At 30.6% G+C, this 18,812-nt stretch overlaps 5 pseudogenes; all 5 read left to right on the forward strand.

The window, feature by feature from the left end:
• Positions 1-4,030: 4,030 nt before the first annotated feature.
• On the forward strand, positions 4,031-4,460 carry LOC130499084 (uncharacterized; annotated as a pseudogene).
• Positions 4,461-7,445: 2,985 nt separating this feature from the next.
• Positions 7,446-7,806, forward strand: LOC130499085 (uncharacterized; annotated as a pseudogene).
• Positions 7,807-9,148: 1,342 nt separating this feature from the next.
• Positions 9,149-9,510, forward strand: LOC130499086 (uncharacterized; annotated as a pseudogene).
• A 1,320-nt stretch (positions 9,511-10,830) lies between these two features.
• LOC130499087 (uncharacterized) lies at positions 10,831-11,191 on the forward strand (annotated as a pseudogene).
• A 6,301-nt stretch (positions 11,192-17,492) lies between these two features.
• Positions 17,493-17,855, forward strand: LOC130499088 (uncharacterized; annotated as a pseudogene).
• The last annotated feature ends 957 nt before the right edge of the window (positions 17,856-18,812 follow it).

The following is an 18,812-nucleotide window of genomic DNA, read 5'->3' on the forward strand; positions in this document are numbered from 1 at the left end:
AATAATGTTTTTTCCTTTTAAAGAAATCACCACCTAAAGGAGCCAATGTATTTAGCCTGTTTAAATGGTTATTTTCTACAAAATTATACTCAAACCATATAATTAAATGTTGTATTATCATGTTCTTCTCCTCAAAATTAATTTACATTGATAATTGAAAAAAATAGTTAGAGTTTAAGCATATAGAGAGCCAAAATACGATCAAGACTAGAAATTGGTAGATTACCCCTAGCTTCAAGCGAGAGCGAGAAATGTAGTTATTTTGGCTTAGACGGGAGATGATTTGAAACAATAATATTGAGGCAAAACAAAACTGTATAATTTAGACATAATCTGACCCGGGTTTTTTTCATGACTTAAGAGTCCACCAGTTATATTTAATAATGTTTGGCTCATCGGTTTCTGCTTTGTATTATTTGAAACAGGTAATTAAGTTTCACATAAAGGTACAAAGACGTTTCTATAGCTTCTTTTCTTTCAATATAAATAGACAAAGGATTGTACAATATGTTCATCAATCAAAATACAAACTCGATAAAGACTCATATATTTGAAGAAATATTTCTTCTTTTTCCCTTATCTCATAATGTCTATTAAACATTTCGGGTTCCTAATGGTGGTTTGGGTTTTGTAGTCTCTGCCAATGCTCAACTACCCCAGTTTCCCATCCCATTTCCTTTTCCACTCCCATTCCAACCAAGTCCCGGTATTCCAGGATTACCTGATGTAGCAAAATGTTGGTCTTCAGTGATGAATGTTCCAGGATGCATTATAGAGATTTATACATCCTTACTCACAGGAAAATTCGGACATATAGGCCCCGCTTGTTGCAAAAGCATTCTTGGAAGCCGAAGCCAATTGCTTGCCGAAATTTCCAATCTATCCACTTTTTCCTATCAAAGAACAATGTTCAAGAGTTGGCTAGCACAGCTCCTCCTACCACAAAAAGATTTTACATTAATAGAAGTAATAGCTATGTCATTTTTATTTTCACAACACTTATTTTCATATTTTAGCTAAATTCTATGGTGTAACACTCCAAATATATGATTCTAGAAAAAGCATTTGAGAAGTAATAAATTTCCAGAGTTTCCTTTTAAATTAACCATGTTATTCATGCCTCTGAAAATTCAAAACTAATCTTAGTTACAAAACATCCTTAAATTAAGCTAAAAATAAAACAATACTATTTAATATATTGGAAAGTACATTGGGTTGCATAAGGGGAGGATCATTTTCATATTCAGGTCTAATTTTTACAATTTGGCGGAAATCAATTCATCATTTTAACCAAAAGCTGAATAATATTCCTTTATTTTTTACTTTTTGTTTCATAAAAATATAAATTTTTTTTTTTTTTGTTTTCAAGGTAACCTTATTACTTATGTACCATATAACTCATATTAGTTAAAATAAATTCTATATATATAAGTTTCCCTTTGTATACTATATATCAAAACATGATTGTTCTTGGTGTTGTATTTGAGTATAAATAGGTAAGAATTCCAAAACCACAATCTTTGTGAAACATTGTGAAACATTGTGAAACACAGTGAAAACTTATTCACGATAAGGTTTCACTTGTGAAAACTCAAGACTTGTCTTGGAACGTGTGTATCTCTATGTTGACTTGTGTATTTACTATCTAAGTCAGAGGAATCATTTAGTTATATAGAAGAAATTTCATTTCGCTATATGTGTTTTAATAAACAAATTGTTTCTAAATAATGTTTTTTTCCTTTTAAAGAAATCACCACCTAAAGGAGCCAATGTATTTAGCCTGTTTAAATGGTTATTTTCTACAAAATTATACTCAAAACCATATAATTAAATGTTGTATTATCATGTTCTCTCTCCTCAAAAATTAATTTACATTGATAATTGAAAAAATAGTTTAGAGTTTAGCATATAGAGAGCAAAAAATACGATCAAGACTAGAAATTGGTAGATTATCCCTGGCTCAAGAGAGAGCGAGAAATGTAGTTATTTGGCTTAGACGGGAGATGATTTGAAAACAATAGTATTGAGGCAAAACAAAACTGTATAATTTAGACTAATCTGACCAGTTTTTTTCATGACTTAAGAGTCCACCAGTTATATTTAATAATGTTTGGCTCATCGGTTTCTGCTTTGTATTATTTGAAAACAGGTAATTAAGTTTCACATAAAGTACAAAAACGTTTCTATAGCTTCTTTTCTTTCAATATAAATAGACAAAGGATTATACAATATGTTCATCAATCAAAATACAAACTCGATAAAGACTCATATATTTGAAGAAATATTTCTTCTTTTTTCCCTTATCTCATAATGTCTATTAAACATTTCTGGTTCTAATGGTGGTTTTGGGTTTTGTAGTCTCTGCCAATGCTCAACTACCCCAGTTTCCCATCCCATTTCCTTTTCCACTCCCATTCCAACCAAGTCCCGGTATTCCAGGATTACCTGATGTAGCAAAATGTTGGTCTTCAGTGATGAATGTTCCAGGATGCATTATAGAGATTTATACATCCTTACTCACAGGAAAATTCGGACATATAGGCCCGCTTGTTGCAAAGCATTCTTGGAAGCCGAAGCCAATTGCTTGCCGAAATTTCCAATCTATCCACTTTTTCCTATCAAAAGAACAATGTTCAAGAGTTGCTAGCACAGCTCCTCCTACCACAAAATAGATTTTACATTAATAGAAGTAATAGCTATGTCATTTTTATTTCACAACTTATTTTCATATTTTAGCTAAATTCTATGGTGTAACACTCCAAATATATGATTCTAGAAAAAGCATTTGAGAAGTAATAAATTTCCAGAGTTTCCTTTTAAATTAACCATGTTATTCATGCCTCTGAAAATTCAAAACTAATCTTAGTTACAAAACATCCTTAAATTAAGCTAAAAATAAAACAATACTATTTAATATATTGGAAAGTACATGGGTTGCATAAGGGGAGGATCATTTTCATATTCAGGTCTAATTTTTACAATTTTGGCGGAAATCAATTCATCATTTAACCAAAAGCTGAATAATATTCCTTTATTTTTTACTTTTTGTTTCATAAAAATATAAATATTTTTTTTTTGTTTTCAAGGTAACCTTATTACTTATGTACCCATATAACTCATATTAGTTAAAATAAATTCTATATATATATAAGTTTCCCTTTGTATACTATATATCAAAACATGATTGTTCTTGGTGTTGTAATTTGAGTATAAAATAGGTAAGAATTCCAAAACCACAATCTTTGTGAAACATTGTGAAACATTGTGAAACACAGTGAAACTTATTCACGATAAGGTTTCACTTGTGAAAACTCAAGACTTGTCTTGGAACGTGTGTATCTCTATGTTGACTTGTGTATTTACTATCTAAGTCAGAGGAATCATTTAGTTATATAGAAGAATATTTCATTTCGCTATATGTGTTTTAATAAACAAATTGTTTCTAAATAATGTTTTTTTCTTTTAAAGAAATCACCACCTAAAGGAGCCAATGTATTTAGCCTGTTTTAAATGGTTATTTTCTACAAAATTATATTCAAAACCATATAATTAAATGTTGTATTATCATGTTCTCTCTCCTCAAAATTAATTTACATTGATAATTGAAAAATAGTTTAGAGTTTAGCATATAGAGAGCAAAAATACGATCAAAACTAGAAATTGGTAGATTATCCCTGGCTTCAAGAGAGAGCGAAAAATGTAGTTATTTGGCTTAGACGGGAGATGATTTGAAACAATAGTATTGAGGCAAAACAAAACTGTATAATTTAGACTAATCTGACCAGTTTTTTTTTCATGACTTAAGAGTCCACCAGTTATATTTAATAATGTTTGGCTCATCGGTTTCTGCTTTGTATTATTTGAAAACAGGTAATTAAGTTTCACATAAAGTACAAAAACGTTTCTATAGCTTCTTTTCTTTCAATATAAATAGACAAAGGATTGTACAATATGTTCATCAATCAAAATACAAACTCGATAAAGACTCATATATTTGAAGAAATATTTCTTCTTTTTCCCTTATCTTATAATGTCTATTAAACATTTCTGGTTCCTAATGGTGGTTTTGGGTTTTGTAGTCTCTGCCAATGCTCAACTACCCCAGTTTCCCATCCCATTTCCTTTTCCACTCCCATTCCAACCAAGTCCCGGTATTCCAGGATTACCTGATGTAGCAAAATGTTGGTCTTCAGTGATGAATGTTCCAGGATGCATTATAGAGATTTATACATCCTTACTCACAGGAAAATTCGGACATATAGGCCCCGCTTGTTGCAAAAGCATTCTTGGAAGCCGAAGCCAATTGCTTGCCAAAATTTCCAATCTATCCACTTTTTCCTATCAAAGAACAATGTTCAAGAGTTGGTAGCGCAGCTCCTCCTACCAAAATAGATTTTACATTAATAGAAGTAATAGCTATGTCGTTTTTATTTCACAACTTATTTTCATATTTTAGCTAAATTCTATGGTGTAACACTCCAAATATATGATTCTAGAAAAAGCATTTCAGAAGTAATAAATTTCCAGAGTTTCCTTTTAAATTAACCATGTGATTCATGCCTCTGAAAATCAAAACTAATCTTAGTTACAAAACATCCTTAAATTAAGCTTAAAATAAAACAATACTATTTAATATATGGGAAAGTACATGGGTTGCATAAGGGGAGGATCATTTTCATATTCAGGTCTAATTTTACAACAATTTGACGGAAATCAATTCATCATTTAACCAAAAGCTAAATAATATTCCTTTATTTTTTACTTTTTTGTTTCATAAAAATAAATATTTTTTTTTTGTTTTCAAGGTAACCTTATTACTTATGTACCCATATAACTCATATTAGTTAAAATAAATTCTATATATATAAGTTTCCCTTTGTATACTATATATCAAAACATGATTGTTTTTGGTGTTGTAATTTGAGTATAAAATAGGTGAGAATTCGAAAACCACAATCTCTGTGAAACATTGTGAAACACAGTGAAACTTATTCACGATAAGGTTTCATTTGTGAACACTCAAGACTTGTCTTGGAACGTGTGTATCTCTATGTTGACTTGTGTATTTACTATCTAAGTCAGAGGAATCATTTAGTTATATAGAAGAATATTTCATTTCGCTATATGTGTTTTAATAAACAAATTGTTTCTAAATAATGTTTTTTCTCCTTTAAAGAAATCACCACCTAAAGGAGCCAATGTATTTAGCCTGTTTAAATGGTTATTTTCTACAAAATTATACTCAAAACCATATTAAATGTTGTATTATCATGTTCTCTCTCCTCAAAAATTAATTTACATTGATAATTGAAAAAAATAGTTTAGAGTTTAAGCATATAGAGAGCCAAAATACGATCAAGACTAGAAATTGGTAGATTACCCCTGGCTTCAAGAGAGAGCGAGAAATGTAGTTATTTGGCTAGACGGGAGATGATTTGAAACAATAGTATTGAGGCAAAACAAAACTGTATAATTTAGACTAATCTGACCAGTTTTTTTTTCATGACTTAAGAGTCCACCAGTTATATTTAATAATGTTTAGCTCATCGGTTTCTGCTTTGTATTATTTGAAAACAGGTAATTAAGTTTCACATAAAGTACAAAGACGTTTCTATAGCTTCTTTTCTTTCAATATAAATGACAAAGGATTGTACAATATGTTCATCAATCAAAATACAAACTCGATAAAGACTCATATATTTGAAGAAATATTTCTTCTTTTTTCCCTTATCTCATAATGTCTATTAAACATTCTGGTTCCTAATGGTGGTTTTGGGTTTTGTAGTCTCTGCCAATGCTCAACTACCCCAGTTTCCCATCCCATTTCCTTTTCCACTCCCATTCCAACCAAGTCCCGGTATTCCAGGATTACCTGATGTAGCAAAATGTTGGTCTTCAGTGATGAATGTTCCAGGATGCATTATAGAGATTTATACATCCTTACTCACAGGAAAATTCGGACATATAGGCCCCGCTTGTTGCAAAGCATTCTTGGAAGCCGAAGCCAATTGCTTGCCGAAATTTCCAATCTATCCACTTTTTCCTATCAAAGAACAATGTTCAAGAGTTGGTAGCACAGCTCCTCCTACCACAAAATAGATTTTACATTAATAGAAGTAATAGCTATGTCGTTTTTATTTCAGACCTTATTTTCATATTTTAGCTAAATTCTATGGTGTAACACTCCAAATATATGATTCTAGAAAAGCATTTCAGAAGTAATAAATTTCCAGAGTTTCCTTTTAAATTAACCATGTGATTCATGCCTCTGAAAATTCAAAACTAATCTTAGTTACAAAACATCCTAAATTAAGCTTAAAATAAAACAATACTATTTAATATATGGGAAAGTACATGGGTTGCATAAGGGGAGGATCATTTTCATATTCAGGTCTAATTTTACAACAATTTGACGGAAATCAATTCATCATTTAACCAAAGCTAAATAATATTCCTTTATTTTTTACTTTTGTTTCATAAAAATATAAATATCTTTTTTTTGTTTTCAAGGTAACCTTATTACTTATGTACCCATATAACTCATATTAGTTAAATAAAATTCTATATATATATAATTTCCCTTTGTATACTATATATCAAAACATGATTGTTTTTGGTGTTGTAATTTGAGTATAAAATAGGTGAGAATTCGAAAACCACAATCTCTGTGAAACATTGTGAAACACAGTGAAACTTATTCACGATAAGGTTTCACTTGTGAACACTCAAGACTTGTCTTGGAACGTGTGTATCTCTATGTTGACTTGTGTATTTACTATCTAAGTCAGAGGAATCATTTAGTTATATAGAAGAATATTTCATTTCGCTATATGTGTTTTAATAAACAAATTGTTTCTAAATAATGTTTTTTCCTTTTAAAGAAATCACCACCTAAAGAAGCTAATGTATTTAGCCTGTTTAAATGGTTATTTTCTACAAAATTATACTCAAAACCATATAATTAAATGTTGTATTATCATGTTCTCTCTCCTCAAAAATTAATTTACATTGATAATTGAAAAAAATAGTTTAGAGTTTAAGCATATAGAGAGCCAAAATACGATCAAGACTAGAAATTGGTAGATTACCTCTGGCTTCAAGAGAGAGCGAGAAATGTAGTTATTTGGCTTAGACGGGAGATGATTTGAAACAATAGTATTGAGGCAAAACAAAACTGTATAATTTAGACTAATCTGACCAGTTTTTTTTTCATGACTTAAGAGTCCACCAGTTATATTTAATAATGTTTGGCTCATCGGTTTCTGCTTTGTATTATTTGAAAACAGGTAATTAAGTTTCACATAAAGTACAAAGACGTTTCTATAGCTTCTTTTCTTTCAATATAAATAGACAAAGGATTGTACAATATGTTCATCAATCAAAATACAAACTCGATAAAGACTCATATATTTGAAGAAATATTTCTTCTTTTCCCTTATCTCATAATGTCTATTAAACATTTCTGGTTCCTAATGGTGTTTTGGTTTTGTAGTCTCTGCCAATGCTCAACTACCCCAGTTTCCCATCCCATTTCCTTTTCCACTCCCATTCCAACCAAGTCCCGGTATTCCAGGATTACCTGATGTAGCAAAATGTTGGTCTTCAGTGATGAATGTTCCAGGATGCATTATAGAGATTTATACATCCTTACTCACAGGAAAATTCGGACATATAGGCCCTGCTTGTTGCAAAGCATTCTTGGAAGCCGAAGCCAATTGCTTGCCGAAATTTCCAATCTATCCACTTTTTCCTATCAAAGAACAATGTTCAAGAGTTGGTAGCACAGCTCCTCCTACCACAAAATAGATTTTACATTAATAGAAGTAATAGCTATGTCGTTTTTATTTCACAACTTATTTTCATATTTTAGCTAAATTCTACGGTGTAAAACTCCAAATATATGATTCTAGAAAAGGTATTTCAGAAGTAATAAATTTCCAGAGTTTTCTTTTAAATTAACCATGTGGTTCATGCCTCTGAAAATTCAAAACTAATCTTAGTTACAAAACATCCTTAAATTAAGCTAAAAAATAAAACAATACTATTTAATATATGGGAAAGTACATGGGTTGCATAAGGGGAGGATCATTTTCATATTCAGGTCTAATTTACAACAATTTGACGGAAATCAATTCATCATTTTAACAAAAATTAAATAATATTCCTTTATTTTTCTTTTTTGTTTCATAAAAATATAAATATTTTTTTTTGTTTTCAAGGTAACCTTATTACTTATGTACCCATATAACTCATATTAGTAAAATAAATTCTATATATATTAGTTTCCCTTTGTATACTATATATCAAAACATGATTGTTTTTGGTGTTGTAATTTGAGTATAAAATAGGTGAGAATTCCAAAACCACAATCTTTGTGAAACATTGTGAAACATAGTGAACTTATTCACGATAAGGTTTCACTTGTGAACACTCAAGACTTGTCTTGGAACGTGTGTATCTCTATGTTGACTTGTGCATTTACTATCTAAGTCAGAGGAAGCATTTAGTTATATAGAAAAATATTTAATTTCGCTATATGTGTTTTAATAAACAAATTGTTTCTAAATAATGTTTTTTTCCTTTTAAAGAAATCACCACCTAAAGGAGCCAATGTATTTAGCCTGTTTAAATGGTTATTTTCTACAAAATTATACTCAAAACCATATAATTAAATGTTGTATTATCATGTTCTCTCTCCTCAAAAATTAATTTATATTGATAATTGAAAAAATAGTTTAGAGTTTAAGCATATAGAGAGCCAAAATACGATCAAGACTCTAGAAATTGGTAGATTACCCCTGGCTTCAAGAGAGAGCGAGAAATGTAGTTATTTGGCTTAGACGGGAGATGATTTGAAACAATAGTATAAAAACAAAACTGTATAATTTAGACTAATCTGATCAGTTTTTTTTCATGACTTAAGAGTCCACCAGTTATATTTAATAATGTTTGGCTCATCGGTTTCTGCTTTGTATTATTTGAAAACAGGTAATTAAGTTTCACATAAAAGTACAAAGACGTTTCTATAGCTTCTTTCCTTTCAATATAAATAGACAAAGGATTGTACAATATGTTCATCAATCAAATACAAACTCGATAAAGACTCATATATTTGAAGAAATATTTCTTCTTTTTCCCTTATCTCATAATGTCTATTAAACATTTCTGGTTCCTAATGGTGGTTGTGGTTTTGTAGTCTCTGCCAATGCTCAACTACCCCAGTTTCCCATCCCATTTCCTTTTCCACTCCCATTCCAACCAAGTCCCGGTATTCCAGGATTACCTGATGTAGCAAAATGTTGGTCTTCAGTGATGAATGTTCCAGGATGCATTATAGAGATTTATACATCCTTACTCACAGGAAAATTCGGACATATAGACCCCGCTTGTTGCAAAGCATTCTTGGAAGCCGAAGCCAATTGCTTGCCGAAAGTTCCAATCTATCCACTTTTTCCTCTCAAAGAACAATGTTCAAGAGTTGGTAGCGCAGCTCCTCCTACCACAAAATAGATTTTACATTAATAGAAGTAATAGCTATGTCGTTTTTATTTCACAACTTATTTTCATATTTTAGCTGAATTCTACGGTGTAACACTCCAATATATGATTCTAGAAAAAGCATTTTAGAAGTAATAAATTTCCCGAATTTCCTTTTAAATTAACCATGTGGTTCATCCTCTGAAAATTCAAAACTAATCTTAATTACAAAACCTACTTAAATTAAACTAAAAATAAAACAATACAATTTAATATATGGGAAAGTACATGGGTTGCATAAGGGGAGGATCATTTTCATATTCAGGTCTAATTTTACAACAAGTTGAGGGAAATCATTCATCATTTTCCCTAAAGCTAAATAATATTCCTTTATTTTTCTTTTTTGTTTTCATAAAAATATAAATATTTTTTTTTCAAGGTAACCTTATTACTTATGTACCCATATAACTCATATTAGTTAAAAATAAATTCTATATATATTAGTTTCCCTTTGTATACTATATATCAAAACATGATTGTTTTTTGGTGTTGTAATTTGAGTATAAAATAGGTGAGAATTCCAAAACCACAATCTTTGTGAAACTTATCCACTATAAGGTTTCACTTGTGAACACTCAAGACTTGTCTTGGAACGTGTGTATCTCTATGTTGACTTGTGCATTTACTATCTAAGTCAGAGGAAGCATATAGTTATATAGAAGAATATTTCATTTCGCTATATGTGTTTTAATAACTAAATTGTTTCTAAATAAATTTTTTTCCTTTTAAAGAATTCACCACCTAAAGGGGCCAATGTAGTTAGCCTGTTTAAATGGTTATTTTCTACAAATTATACTCAAAACCATATTATTAAATGTTGTATTTTCATGTTCTCTCTCCTCAAAAATTAATTTATATTGATAATTGAAAAATAGTTTAGAGTTTAAGCATATAGAGAGCCAAAATACGATCAAGACTCTAGAAATTGGTAGATTACCCCTGGCTTCAAGAGAGAGCGAGAAAGGTAGTTATTTGGCTTAGACGGGAGATGATTTAAAAAATAGTATTGAGGCAAAACAAAACTGTATACTTTAGACTAATCTGATCAGTTTTTTTTTCATGACTTAAGAGTCCACCAGTTATATTTAAAAATGTTTGTCTCATCGGTTTCTGCTTTGTATTATTTGAAAACAGGTAATTAAGTTTCACAAAAGTACAAAGACGTTTCTATAGCTTCTTTCCTTTCAATATAAATAGACAAAGGATTGTACAATATGTTCATCAATCAAAATACAAACTCGATAAAGACTCATATATTTGAAGAAATATTTCTTCTTTTTCCCTTATCTCATAATGTCTATTAAACATTTCTGGTTCCTAATGGTGGTTGTGGGTTTTGTAGTCTCTGCCAATGCTCAACTACCCAGTTTCCCATCCCATTTCCATCCACTCCCATTCCAACCAAGTCCCGGTATTCCAGGATTACCTGATGTAGCAAAATGTTGGTCTTCAGTGATGAATGTTCCAGGATGCATTATAGAGATTTATACATCCTTACTCACAGGAAAATTCGGACATATAGGCCCCGCTTGTTGCAAAGCATTCTTGGAAGCCGAAGCCAATTGCTTGCCGAAATTTCCAATCTATCCACTTTTTTCCTCTCAAAGAACAATGTTCAAGAGTTGGTAGCGCAGCTCCTCCTACCACAAAATAGATTTTACATTAATAGAAGTAATAGCTATGTCGTTTTTATTTCACAACTTATTTTCATATTTTAGCTGAATTCTACGGTGTAAGACTCCAAATATATGATTCTAGAAAAAGCATTTTAGAAGTAATAAATTTCCCGAATTTCCTTTTAAATTAACCATGTGGTTCATTCCTCTGAAAATTCAAAACTAATTTTAATTACAAAACCTACTTAAATTAAACTAAAAAATAAAACAATACTAATTTAATATATGGGAAAGTACATGGGTTGCATAAGGGGAGGATCATTTTCATATTCAGGTCTAATTTTACAACAAGTTGAGGGAAATCAATTCATCATTTTCCCTAAAGCTAAATAATATTCCTTATTTTTTTTTTTGTTTCATAAAAATATAAATATTTTTTTTCAAGGTAACCTTATTACTTATGTACCCATATAACTCATATTAGTTAAAATAAATTCTATATATATTAGTTTCCCTTTGTATACTATATATCAAAACATGATTTTTTTTGGTGTTGTAATTTGAGTATAAAATAGGTGAGGATTCCAAAACCACAATCTTTGTGAAACATTGTGAAACACAGTGAAATTATCCTGATAAGCTTTCACTTGTGAACACTCAAGACTTGTCTTGGAACATGTGTATCTCTATGTTGACTTGTGCATTTACTATCTAAGTCAGAGGAAGCATTTAGTTATATAGAAGAATATCATTTCGCTATATGTGTTTTAATAAATAAATTGTTTCTAAATAATGTTTTTTCCTTTTAAAGAATTCACCACCTAAAGGAGCCAATGTATTTAGCCTGTTTAAATGGTTATTTTCTACAAAATTATACTCAAACCATATAATTAAATGTTGTATTATCATGTTCTCTCTCCTCAAAAATTAATTTATATTGATAATTGAAAAAATAGTTTAGAGTTTAAGCATATAGAGAGCCAAAATACGATCAAGACTCTAGAAATTGGTAGATTACCCTGGCTTCAAGAGAGAGCGAGAAATGTAGTTATTTGGCTTAGACGGGAGATGATTTGAAACAATAGTATTGAGGCAAAACAAAACTGTATACTTAGACTAATCTGATCAGTTTTTTTCATGACTTAAGAGTCCACCAGTTATATTTAATAATGTTTTGCTCATCGGTTTCTGCTTTGTATTATTTGAAAACAGGTAATTAAGTTTCACATAAAAGTACAAAGACGTTTCTATAGCTTCTTTCCTTTCAATATAAATAGACAAAGGATTGTACAATATGTTCATCAATCAAAATACAAACTCGATAAAGACTCATATATTTGAAGAAATATTTCTTCTTTTTTTCCTTATCTCATAATGTCTATTAAACATTTCTGGTTCCTAATGGTGGTTGTGGGTTTTGTAGTCTCTGCCAATGCTCAACTACCCCAGTTTCCCATCCCATTTCCTTTTCCACTCCCATTCCAACCAAGTCCTGGTATTCCAGGATTACCTGATGTAGCAAAATGTTGGTCTTCAGTGATGAATGTTCCAGGATGCATTATAGAGATTTATACATCCTTACTCACAGGAAAATCGGACATATAGGCCCCGCTTGTTGCAAAGCATTCTTGGAAGCCGAAGCCAATTGCTTGCCGAAAATTTCCAATCTATCCACTTTTTCCTCTCAAAGAACAATGTTCAAGAGTTGGTAGCGCAGCTCCTCCTACCACAAAATAGATTTTACATTAATAGAAGTAATAGCTATGTCGTTTTTTATTTCACAACTTATTTTCATATTTTAGCTAAATTCTACGGTGTAACACTCCAATATATGATTCTAGAAAAAGCATTTTAGAAGTAATAAATTTCCCGAATTTCCTTTTAAATTAACCATGTGGTTCATGCCTCTGAAAATTCAAAAACTAATCTTAATTACAAAACCTACTTAAATTAAACTACAAAATAAAACAATATAATTAATATATGGGAAAGTACATGGGTTGCATAAGGGGAGGATCATTTTCATATTCAGGTCTAATTTTACAACAAGTTGAGGGAAATCAATTCATCATTTTCCCTAAAGCTAAATAATATTCCTTTATTTTTCTTTTTTTGGTTTATAAAAAATATAATTTTTTTTTTTGTTTTCAAGGTAACCTTATTACTTATGTACCCATATAACTCATATTAGTTAAATAAATTATATAATATTAGTTTCCCTTTGTATACTATATATCAAAACATGATTGTTTTTGGTGTTGTAACTTGAGTATAAATAGGTGAGGATTCCAAAACCACAATCATTGTGAACATTGTGAAACATAGTGAAACTTATCCACGATAAGCTTTCACTTGTGAACACTCAAGACTTGTCTTGGAACATGTGTATCTCTATGTTGACTTGTGCATTTACTATCTAAGTCAGAGGAAGCATTTACTTATATAGAAGAATACTTCATTTCTCTATATGTGTTTTAATAAATAAATTGTTTTGAAATAATGTTTTTTTTCCTTTAAAAGAATTCACCACCTAAAGGAGCCAATGTATTTAGCCTGTTTAAATGGTTATTTTCTACAATATTATACTCAAAACCATATAATTAAATGTTGTATTATCATGTTCTCTCTCCTCAAAATAAATTTATATTGATAATTGAAAAAAATATTTGGAGTTTAAGCATATAGAGAGCCAAAATGCGTTCAAGACTCTAGAAATTGGTAGATTGCCCCTGGCTTCAAGAGAGAGCGAGAAATGTAGTTATTTGGCTTAGACGGGAGATGATTTGAAAAATAGTATTGAGGCAAAACAAAACTGTACACTTTAGACTAATCTGATCAGTTTTTTTCATGACTTAAGAGTCCACCAGTTTATATTTAATAAGTTTGTCTGATCGGTTTCTGCTTTGTATTCTTTGAAAATCAGGTAATTAAGTTTCACATAAAAGTACAAAGACGTTTCTATAGCTTCTTTCCTTTCAATATAAATAGACAAAGGATGGTACAATATGTTCATCAATCAAAAACACAAACTTGATAAAGACTCATATATTTGACGAAATATTTCTTCTTTTTCCCTTATTTCATAATGTCTATATTAACATTTCTGGTTCCTAATGGTGGTTGTGGGTTTGTAGTCTCTGCCAATGCTCAACTACCCCAGTTTCCCATCCCATTTCCTTTTCCACTCCCATTCCAACCAAAGTCCCGGTATATCCAGGATTACCTGATGTAGCAAAATGTTGGTCTTCAGTGATGAATGTTCCTGATGCATTATAGAGATTTATACATCTGTACTCACAGGAAAATTCGGACATATAGGCCCCGCTTGTTGCAAATCATTCTTGGAAGCCGAAGCAACTTGCTTGCCGAAAATTCCAATCTATCCACTTTTTCCTCTCAAAGAACAATGTTCAAGAGTTGGTAGCGCAGCTCCTCCTACCACAAAATAGATTTTACATTAATAGAAGTAATAGCTAGGTCGTTTTTATTTCACAAACTTATTTTAATATTTTAGCTAAATTCTACGGTGTAACACTCCAAATATATGATTCTAGAAAAAGCATTTTAGAAGTAATAAATTTCCAGAGTTCCTTTTAAATTTGCAGGTCTAATTTTAACAACAATTTGAGGGAAATCATTTTCATCATTTTCCCTAAAGAAAGCTAAAAAATTCCTTTATTTTTTTTTATAAAAAAATATAAATATTTTTTTTTAAGGTAACCTTATTACTTATGTACCCATATAACTCATATTAGTTAAAATAAATTCTATATATATTAGTTTTCCCTTTGTATACTATATATCAAAACATGATTGTTTTGGTGTTGTAATTTGAGTATAAAATAGTTGAGATTCCAAAACCACAATCTTTGTGAAACATTGTGAAACATAGTGAAACTTATCTACTATAAGGTTTCACTTGTGAACACTCAAGACTTGTCTTGGAACGTGTGTATCTCTATGTTGACTTGTGCATTTACTATCTAATTCAGAGGAAGCATAATAGTTATATAGAAGAATATTTCATTTGCTATATGTGTTTTATAACTAAATTGTTTCTAAATATATGTTTTTTTCTTTTTAAAGAATTCACCACATAAAGGAGCCAATGTATTTAGCCTGTTTAAATGGTTATTTTCTACAAAATTTATTCAAAACCATATAATTAAATGTTGTATTATCATGTTCTCTCTCCTCAAAAATTAATTTATATTGATAATTGAAAAAATAGTGTAGAGTTTAAAGCATATAGAGAGCGAAAATACGATCAAGACTCTTTAAATTGGTAGATTACCCCTGCCTTCAAGAGAGAGCGAATAAGGTAGCTATTTGGCTTAGACGGAGATGATTTGAAACAATAGTATTGAGGCAAAAAAAACTGTATACTTTAGATTATTCTGATCGTTTTTTTTCATGACTTAAGAGGCCACCAATTATATTTAATAATTGTTTGTCTCATCGTTTTCTGATTTGTATTATTGAAAACAGGTAATTAAGTTTCACATAAAAGTACAAAGACGTTTCTATAGCTTCTTTCCTTTCAATATAAATAGACAAAGGATTGTACAATATGTTCATCAATCAAAATACAAACTCGATAAAAACTCATATATTTGAAGAAATATTTCTTCTTTTCCCTTATCTCATAATGTCTATTAAACATTTCTGGTTCCAATGGGTTGTTTTGGGTTTTGTAGTCTCTGCCAATGCTCAACTACCCCAGTTTCCAATCCCATTTCCTTTTCCACTCCCATTCCAACCAAGTCCCGGTATTTCCCGGATTACCTGATGTATCAAAATGTTGGTCTTCAGTGAAGAATGTTCCAGGATGCATTATAGAGATTTATACATCTGTACTCACAGGAAAATTCGGACATATAGGCCCCGCTTGTTGCAAATCATTCTAGGAAGCCGAAGCAAATGCTTGCCGAAAGTCCCAATCTATCCACTTTTTCCTCTCAAAGAACAATGTTCAAGAGTTGGTAGCGCAGCTCCTCCTACCACAAAATAGATTTTACATTAATAGAAGTATAGCTATGTCGTTTTTATTTCACAACTTATTTTCATATTTTAGCTAAATTTTATGCTCTAAGACTCCAAATATATGATTCCTATAAAAAGCATTTTAGAAGTAATAAATTCCCCGAATTTCCTTTTAAATTAACCATGTGGTTCATGCCTCTGAAAATCAAAACTAATCTTAATTACAAAACATACTTATATTAAACTACAAAATAAAACAATACTATTTTGATATGTGGGAAAGTACATGGGTTGCATCTAAAAAGTAAATATAAATAACAACAAAGGGGAGGATCATCAATTGAGGGAAATAATTCATCATTTTCCCCTAAAGCTAAATAATATTAGTTTATTTTTTCTTTTTTGCATAAAAATATAAATACTTTTTTTTTGTTTCAAGGTAACCTTATTACTTATGTACCCATATAACTCATATTAGTTAAAATAAATTATATATATATTAGTTTCCCTTTAAATACTATATATCAAAACATGATTGTTTTTGGTGTTGTAATTTGAGTATAAAATAGGTGAGAATTCCAAAACCACAATCTTTGTGAAACTTATCCACTATAAGGTTTCACTTGTGAACACTCAAGACTTGTCTTGGAACGTGTGTATCTCTATGTTGACTTGTGCATTTACTATCTAAGTCAGAGGAAGCATATAGTTATATAGAAGAATATTTCATTTTGCTATATGTGTTTTAATAACTAAATTATTTCTAAATAATATTTTTTTCCTTTTAAAGAATTCACCATCTAAAGGGGCCAATGTAGTTAGCCTGTTTAAATGAATATTTTCTACAAAATTATACTCAAAACCATATTATTCAATGTTGTATTTTCATGTTCTCTCTCCTCAAAAATTAATTTATATTGATAATTGAAAAATAGTTTAGATTTTAAGCATATAGAGAGCCAAAATACGATCAAGACTCTAGAAATTGGTAGATTACCCCTGGCTTCAAGAGAGAGCGAGAAAGGTAGCTATTTGTCTTAGAAGGGAGATGATTTGAAACAATAGTATTGAGGCAAAACAAAACTGTATACTTTAGACTAATCTGATCAGTTTTTCATGATTTAAGAGTCCACCAGTTATATTTAATAATGTTAATCTCATCGGTTTCTGCTTTGTTCTATTTGAAAACAGGTAATTAAGTTTCACATAAAAGTACAAAGACTTTTCTATAGCTTCTTTCCTTTCAATATAAATAGATCGAGAAAGGATTATACAATATGTTCATCAATCAAAATACAAACTCGATAAAGACTCATATATTTGAAGAAATATTTCTTCTTCTTCCCTTATCTCATAATGTCTATTAAACATGTCTGGTTCCTAATGGTGGTTGTGGCTTTTGTAGTCTCTGCCAATGCTCAACTACCCTAGTTTCCCATCTCATTTCCTTTTCCACTCCCATTCCAACCAATTCTCGGTATTTCAGGATTACCTGATGTATAAAAATGTTGGTCTTCAGTGGTGAAAGTTCCAGGATGCATTAGAGAGATTTATATACCCACATTCACAGGGAAATTTGGACATATAGGCCCCGCTTGTTGCAAAGCGTTTTTGGAAGCTGAAGCCAATTGCTTGCCGAAAGTTTCAATCTATCCACTTTTGCCTCTCAAAGAACAATGTTCAAGAGTTGGTAGCCCATCTCCTCCTACCACAAAATAGATTTTACATTAATAGAAGTAATAGCCATGTCGTTTTTATTTCACAACTTATTTTCATATTTTATCTAAATTCTACGGTGTTACACGCCAATTATATGATTCTATAAAAGCATTTTAGAAGTAAATTTTTTCCCAAATTTCCTTTTAAATTAATCAAGTGGTTCATGCCTCTGAAATTTCAAAACTAATCTTAATTACAAAACATACTTGAATTAAACTACAAAATAAAACAATACTATTTAATATATGGGAAAGTACATGGGTTGCATCTAAAAATTAATTAAATAACAACAAAGGGGAGGATCATTTACATATTAAGGTCTAATTTTACAACAATTTGAGGGAAATCAATTCATCATTTTCCCTGAAGGTAAATAATATTTTTTTCTTTTTTTCGTAAAAATGTTTTTTTTTGTTTTCAAGGTAACCTTATTACTTATTTACCCATTTAACTCATATTAATTAAGATAACAACTATAGAAGGCAGAATCGAATAGATAGAAAAAAGGGACTACTAAATGCACCGTTTTACTAAGCGATTCTGAAGGTGATATTTTGGCGATTACCGAGAGTGAGTTTGACGGTGGTTCTGTGATAAATCTGGCTCTTCCGCCGGATCCTACAGATCCTCCCGGGGATGATCTAGGCATCAAGGAGATTTTTGATTGAAGTTGTGAAGCAAGCAAGTACGGATGGAGATGTCGACCGGAGAAATATGGATCAGAGTTGGATTTTTGCGGCGCTGGATAAGAAAAAGTTGAGGAAGTATGGGATTGAGGTTCTGAAGAAGGAATGGGTTAACACGGTAGAGATCCCAGATGAGATCATCGAGAACTCTATGCCACTTTGGGAAGACTTTGTTGTTGTAAAATTTCTCGATCTGGCTCCACATGTGGCTAAGATCCATATGGTCAAATATAAGATCTGGAAATACGGTGATCCCTCTACAAAGGTGGAA

This window comes from Raphanus sativus, chromosome 8 (assembly GCF_000801105.2).
Source record: "Raphanus sativus cultivar WK10039 chromosome 8, ASM80110v3, whole genome shotgun sequence".
In the NCBI taxonomy this organism is placed as follows: Eukaryota; Viridiplantae; Streptophyta; class Magnoliopsida; order Brassicales; family Brassicaceae; genus Raphanus; species Raphanus sativus.